The sequence below is a fragment of the Prionailurus viverrinus genome, chromosome B2 (genome assembly GCF_022837055.1).
Source record: "Prionailurus viverrinus isolate Anna chromosome B2, UM_Priviv_1.0, whole genome shotgun sequence".
In the NCBI taxonomy this organism is placed as follows: Eukaryota; Metazoa; Chordata; class Mammalia; order Carnivora; family Felidae; genus Prionailurus; species Prionailurus viverrinus.
The window spans coordinates 152,555,929-152,563,627 of NC_062565.1; positions in this window are offsets into that span (position 1 = coordinate 152,555,929).

Genomic DNA, 7,699 nt, shown 5'->3' on the forward strand with positions numbered 1-7,699 from the left:
AGCAGATGAGGGGGAGCCTCCTGGATGGCAGAGGGAGAATCGTCATGGACAGGATACAGGAGTACAGGACGTGTGACAAGCACACAGGCCCACTACCAGTCCCAGCCTCGGTTTCCCTGTTGACAGAATAGAGATTATGCCTCCCACTTAGAATCCAAGATTCCCAAAAGTCCAGAGACGGTGAAGTGAATCTATTGTAACAGGCTAGAAATAGTTTTGAAAAGATATTTAAGTAGGATCAGTGGCCACCAGAAGGCCGTGGGGTGTGGGGAAAATGTCAAAAACCTCGGTGGACTTCGGTCTTCACGTCTGAGAATAAGGGTTTTCTGGGGGAGAGCCCCCCTCCCATAGCTCCTGGGGGAACGTCTGAGGCCTTGCAGGACGAGAACAGGCTGGGGCCCCTGGGGCCATGACAGAGCAAATGCCAACATGGTGGAATCCGGCTGTGGACACCTGTCTGCTTGCGGGTGGAGCACCAAGCAGTTTTCTCTTTGCGGCTCCCGGAGCCTCTGTTTCGGGCACGATGATTCTTTTGCTTACACTGACTGTCTATAGCACAACATTAAAAGGCCGTTTGTGCTAACGGGTTGGTTTAATCAGTATCATCTGATAATCTGAGCCATAACATTGAGTTTAGGTTCCGATTTATTTTAAAGTACTTTCAAACTGGTTGGATAATTGTTCAAACTTCATCTGATTTGTGTCGGGTGGAGATACGTTGAGAGCAGGTGTTCAGTGTGGGGTGAAGTGCGTAGAGCCTGGGATGTGACGCTATCTGCCGCCTGGACTCAAGCCGGCCTCCCTGCAGTCTTCAGGTCCCGGCATCTACAGACTCTGGTCTCCCGGGCCAGCCAGCAATATGGCCCGGACGCGTCACGCCCCGGCGTGGCCTGCTCCTGCAGCTCCCTCGGGGCTGTGGCAGCATCGGGGTCCCTCTCTGTGGCTCCCAGCTCCGCTGTGGTGGGGCCGCCGTGGCCAGCACTGCAGGCTCACCTCTCCCTTCGGGAGGACACGCGAACGCATAGGTCCCGGCTCCTCGTCCCCACCATCTCACCGACGGTCTCCATCCACCACTGCCCCCAGCCTCAGGGGTACAGCGTGCGGGAAAACCGCAGGCGTCGCTTTCTTCAGCCACACGCCCTAAGCTCTCCTGTCGCGGAGCCCTAGCCCGCTGGCCCAGAACACGCAGAGGCCAAGGGCTCAGCGGGTGAGCTCCGGGCGCCAGGCACCCTGTTCACGCCGGTGCCCGAGGTCAGGTGTCCAGAGTTTCCACAGCTGCAACAAGCTGTCCCCGCAGAGGCCCCGTGACACAGGTGCTCAGATCCAAATGGAGTTAAAGCCAAAACGAGTCGGGGAGAAGTCCTTTCTCTCTGCCAGAGGGTCCGCCCAAGCAGGTGTGTCTACACCTCAGACCCAGCGGGGTGGGGGAGCCAGAAGCACGGCTGGGAAGGGCTAGGCGGCGGCGTGAGGAGGAAAGTAATAGAACTGTTACCCAGAAGGATTTCTGCCTTGTGAAGTCAACGATTTCCTACAACCGGGAGGGTGGCGGGGCTGGAGCCAGAGTAGGCGCCGGCCTTCGTGACCCTCACGGTGGACGTGTGCACAATCTCACTCACTCCACCCACACGGCTGCCCCCAGGCCTCCTCAGCCCCTTCCTCCCTCCCCAAACTGTTCCCAGCCAGTCACCCCGGAACCTAGTCTGGGTCCAGGGCCGTTGCGGCCTCCTGGATCCCTCCGGAAAGCCGCTGGGAGAGGCCACCTTCCCAGCTGCAACCCGTCCTCCCGAGGGTGCCAGCGCCCGCGCGTCTCGCAGAGAGGCCTGGCCTCAGGGGAGAAAGGGCCAGAGGCAGTGCCGAAGGAGCAGAGAGGGAGAAGGGGGACACTGGAAGCTGGTGACGCCGACCGCATCTGCGGGGGTGGGCCTCTCCGGACGCGGACCGAGGAAGCCCCAGAGACCACACACGCAGACCGCAGAGACCGGCGACCCGGCAGGGAGGGGCCCTTCACGGCCCCCCACCCCGCCCCACTGATTTGCGTGGAACATTTCTTACCGAACCCCTGAGCAGTGCAGACGAGGACTGACTGATGCAGGAGCAGAGATACAGCTGAGAACACAGTGTGAGAAGCTTCCTTCTCTGTGGATTTCTAGAACCTGTCTCTGCTGAGGTCCGCTAACTGGGGGGGCAGGGACTGTGGATGTGAGGGGCGTCCAGGGCCACTCTCCGTCTTCACCACGGCGTTGGTCTCCCGAGCACACAAGCCTCTCAACACTCGTCCGACTGTGAGCTTAATATGTGTGCGTCTTACTGCGCCTAAGTTATACCTCAAAGTTGTTTGGAAAAACAAGATGGGGGGCGTCTGGGGGGCTCAGCCGCTTGAGCCTCCGATCTTGATTTCGGCTCAGGTCCTGATCCCAGGGTCCTCAGTCTCCACACCGAGCATGGAACCTGTTTGAGAGTCTTTCTCTCCCTCTCTGCCCCTCCCCCTGCCATTCTCTTGTGCTCTCTCTCTCTCTCAAAAAAACCCCCCAAAACAAAAAAAGATGACCCAATTAAATAAATACATAAAAATATATCCATAAAGAAAACCCAACATAGGGAAGTGTTGGCTCTAAATACACTCAAGGGAATCTGTGGAGGGGACGTTTCCAGAAGAAAGTGTCACCTGTCAGGCTCACCTGGCTGGGCCCTGCACCAAGTCTGTGGTCCGCATGATGTCAGTGGCCTTTCTAGCCTCCACAAAAGGAACTAATTATACTCACTCAGGTGTGTTATGAACTCTAAACTGATGTGTTTTAAAATACCTGACACACAGTAGGTCCTCACTAACGGGCAGTGGGGGTACCTGGTGTGACAGAAAGAATGTGAACTCAAATAGCAAACAAAAAGGACTTTTCAGCCCTTCATTTAACAAACTAAAGTGGAAAACAGCTTTTATACACTATTCATCAGATTGGTGAATAAATGCTAAAATCATGATACATATTGTTGGTAAAGAGCAGCTGGTTGGTTTATGTAAATTGGCATAAGTTTTCCAGTGGGAATTCATAAAGAGACAGCAAGTGTCTTTACAATGTTCATTCCCTTTGACAATATAATTCCACCTAAAAATCTATTATAAAGGAAAAATGAGACACAATGATTATGTAAAGATATTCAATAAATACTATTCGGATGCTAGAATTTGGAAACAATCCAAACATCGAAAGATAGGAGAAAGATCAACTCTATCAGGGTGCAGCTGGAGAACAGGACACACTTGTTTTCCACCAGATTCTTTCCAGCTGCATCATACAGTAAACATTTGTTTATTACATCATACATACATCATACAACACATACAATATGTACATACATCATACAATAAACATTTGTTTATTGGTTGGTTGGTTGGTTGGTTGGTTTGAACAACAAATGTTTGAAGTAAAGTTCTTCAAGCAAGACTTGGTTCAGTCCCTCCATTCAGAAGACCCAGGGGTGTCAGGGTGTCCAGAGAAGAGGGGTGGGAGAGCCTCACCCCAGCACCTAACCCTTCCGCCTAAGGGACCTGACCCCCACTCCCATCTGCTGACGACAATAATCACACGGGCGCTCTACCCAAGCTTCAGGAAGCGAGACCCCCTGTGTACTCGTAGGAGGGGAACAAAATGCAAGCAGGCTTCGCCATGTTCCCCATCTTTCCTGCTGAGCTCCTAGGAACAACCTGGCATCTTATTCAGCACTTATGCCCACTGCCAGAACAGGGCAGGGCACAGAGCAGGTCTCAGTGGGTATGGGAGTCAAAGAGACACATCGAAAAGGAGGAGATGCTTTCCAGGCAAGAAGAGAACAAGCGAAGGAGGCAGGCAGACATTTAACAAGCATGTTTCACTTGACCTTGGGATTTCGAGGTCACACTACCCTGGTAATCAAGAGGCATTTTGTTACCCAGACTCTTATCCTTTTCAAGAAGATGGAGAAGGAAAGAAATTTGGGGGAAAAAGAGTCCAAGAACCTACCTCTGACCCCATCTGCCCTCCAGGTGCAGAAACACACACACACAACAGATGCCTTAAAGTACTTACCCAGGGCGCCTGGGGGGCTCAGTCTGTTAAGTGTCCGACCTCAGCTCAGATTATGACCTCACGGTTCGTGAGTTCCAGTCCCGCGTCGGGCTCTGTGCTGACAGCTCAGAGCCTGGAGCCTGCTTCCGATTCTCTCTCTCTCTCTCTCTCTCTCTCTCGCTGCCCCTCCTCTACTCGCACTCTGTCTCTCAAAAATAAACATTAAACATATATATATGTGAAAAAAATAAAAATAAAAAAATAAAGTACTTACCAGTCTGCCGGGGGCCTCCGGGCACCCCCTCGAAACTAAGAGAGGCTTGGAACATCGCAGGGAAAGGACGTGTGCTAGTCCAAATGCTTCATTCGGCAAACTTGCCGGGGCTGCTCCACTGAGGCTGGGCTCCCTCAGTCAGTGGCTTCGGAGTCCGAAACACCACCCCCCCCCCCGTACCTCCTGCTCTGCCTCGCGTCCTCGTCCTCACAGGCAGTAAGAGGCAGCAGCTGCACTCGCTGCAGGAAGCGGGAAGCGTCAGGAGAGAGGGCTCAGTCCTCCACAGCAGCCTGCTCACCAGCGTCACCGAGCAGTGCGAGGACGCCACTCACCCTGTGCCCAGGGAGGGAGGGGGCTGCAGGACCTCAGCACACTCCAGGCTGCCAGCTCTGATCTCAACATTTGCTTGGAGAGTCCCCACCTACGGGAATCTCTTCTGGGCTGCTGAAAGGGAGCTGCTGGGCAGGTCACCCAAAATCTGTTGATTGAACTCTCCTTGAACATTTTATTTCTCTCTGTTCCTCCCCATTCTGCCACTGCCTGGCACCCCGTGAGCCTGCCGGGTCAGGACCGTATAAACCAGGGGCCCCTTCCTGTGTTGGCACTGGCAACAGCCCAAAGGCTCACTAGCCTCCCTTTCCTCCTGATTGGAGGAACACAAAGCCGGCAGAAGTCGTGCCGACTGGCCCTGCCCTCTGGGTGGCTCAGGCAAGCTACCATGAGACCGGGGTGACAGGTACAGGCACCTCGTCTGGGGCGTCAAGAGAGGGTTCCCTGGAAGCTGGCATTTTGAGGAGGAGCTGGCTAGACAGCAGAGCATCCAACAGATGGAAAATTACATCTGAGGCCTGGGCAGGAGGGAGGGTGGAGAGTGTGAGGCAGCAGCCAGCATGGCTGGAGCTGAAGTGACAGGCGGGATACAGGTCACACAAAGGACAAACCAGGTTAGGAAGTTAGACCCTTGCAGCACCTGGGTGACTCAGTCGTTGAAGCGCCCTATTCTTGACTTTGGCTCAGGTCACGATCTCATGGTAGTGAGAGCTAGCCCCCAGTCAGGCTCCGTGTTAAATGTGGAGCCTGCTTAAGATGCTCTCTCTCCCTCTCTGCCCCTCCCCGCTTGCATTCTCTCTCTCTCTCTCTCTCTCTCTCTCTCTCTCTCAAAATATAAAAACGAAAAAGAAAAAAGAACTTTGAACTTCATGCTGGAGCAGTGGATGCCTTCGCTGGTTTTAACCAGGGGTGACACACTCAGAGCTGTGCTTTGGGAAGCCCCTGGTAGCCCGTGGGGAGTGTGGTCCATATGGTGCTGCCCCACGGAGACCCTTAGCATCTACCTCTCACCGGCATGGTGAGTAACGGGCCAACAGGCGGAGCCTGGGCCCGGACCCGGGACTGTGGCACCAAAGCTCCCAAGCAAATAAATTTGTGTCTCAGCCCATTTGGTTTGCTTGGTTTCATCTGAACGCGCAAACGGGGAAAACCTCCCTACAGTCCACTGCGTTTGAGATGCGTCATCTCATAGACACGGCCTGGCCCGCACATCGGTCAATTACACCACGTGTGTGTGTGTGTGTGTGTCTCTTCACCGTATAACTCACCTTCGTGCATCTGCTCATGGGAGGTTTCAAACGTACGGAGGAGGGGAGAATGGCAGAGTCAACCCCACCAGGTGCCTGCATCCGGCTTCCACGAGTGGCCCTTCTTGTTCCGCCCGCGTGCCGCCCGCACTCCGTGCCCCATCCCGGGTCATTTTGAGGCAAATCCCAAGTGTCAGAGGTAATACCGTCTCATCTATAAATATGTTAGAGTTTTTCCTCTAAAAGATGAGGGCTTTTTTTTATTTAACAGTAATAACCTCTCACATCAAAAAAACCCGATGAGTACACTTAAATATCATTAAAATGCACAGCTGGCTCTGAATGTTTTTAACTAAGTTTCTTCCAACCCCTTCCATCCCCTTCCGTTCTTCTTGCGCCCAGGGGTGTCCTGACTGTGTCCTTCAGGGGTCTGATCAGATTCGTGTTCACCGTTCTTTGCAGAAATACCTGGTGAGTGGTGGTGTTGGCCGGTCTGAATCAACAGTGCGAAGCGAGTCACGGGGCCCCAAGTGAACGGTCCCGGAGCCGCTCTCGGGCTTTCACACAGGTGGCCCTGTCTGCAACCTGGCAACTACTCGTTGCTTCGAGCTTCCCAGCGCACGCAATTAGAAATGTGGTCACTGCCGTTCCCCACCGAAGCGGCCCAGGGCTCACGGGGAAGAGGCAGAGCCCGGGCAGAGGAAGCAGCCGCGGGCCTGGGGCACCTGCTGAGCCTGAAAGGCGGTGCCCCTGAGGACACAGGGACACTGCCTAAATCTGCAGCAGCGACAGACCACGACCTGCTGCGTCCCAGGTGGCTTGCGAGTCTGTCCTGCCACGAACAAGAAGGGAGTGTGCGCCCTGACTGCAGAAATGCAGACTCAGCAACACTGAAGTCCTGAGGGTTCTTTGCACTGTTCTTAAGTCTCAAATTACGTCCAGACAAAGGAAGACACCTCAGGAGAAGCACGTGTGCCTCACCTCACTCACTGGTCTCACTGGAGTCCCGGGGAGGCTGGACAGTAGAGGCCCTAACAGGAGAGCCCTGCTGGGTGTTGTGCGAGCCTTTCTTACTGCGTGGCCTCAACCCACACTCAGGGTTCCTCTCAGGACCAGGAAGCCCGGCGCACGGCTCAGCGCGGCTCCGGCTGGAGGGACCCGCCACTCTCGCTGTTCTGAGCGCCCTATCGCTCCTTCCTGCCCCGGCAGGGCACTTGGAGAATGTGGCTGGAAGTGGTGGCACTGGCCACTGCCTGGCAGGTGAGTCACGGCAGGTCGACAAAGGCCCCTGTTTTTATCTGGCTCTTTTGGATCTGCCCACCTGATTTCCTGCTGCAGGTGACATAAACCCTGAAAGCTGAGAGGCCATCTGTAAACGTCAAACTAAAACATTATTCTCAGAAGGGACTCAGGGAGTCCAACAGAGCCCTGGGAGCTCCAAAACCTCAAGTTTTAAGTCTGATTTGTTCCTCAGGCACTTGCCTCAGAGGAAAGATGGAGGGATTTCCTGACTTCACAAGGCTGAGGAGGTGAAGGTGAGGTTACCTTTGAGTAGTACTTTGAGGTCCTTTTATGGAGTGGGCTTCACAAGAATCCCAGCAAACTCCGTACTTTTGAAAATAGATGAGCTCTCCAATTTATTACCCACACCAGGCCACTTCTGAAAGTGTGAGGGAGCCACGAACACTACTCCAGGCTGGCAAGTGTGAACGGGTGCACGGCCACCAGCTCTTACACTGGATCCTGACTCCCGAGGGCAACACTGGCAGCTCCTTCGGTGATGCTAGAATATGCTGCTAACCCTT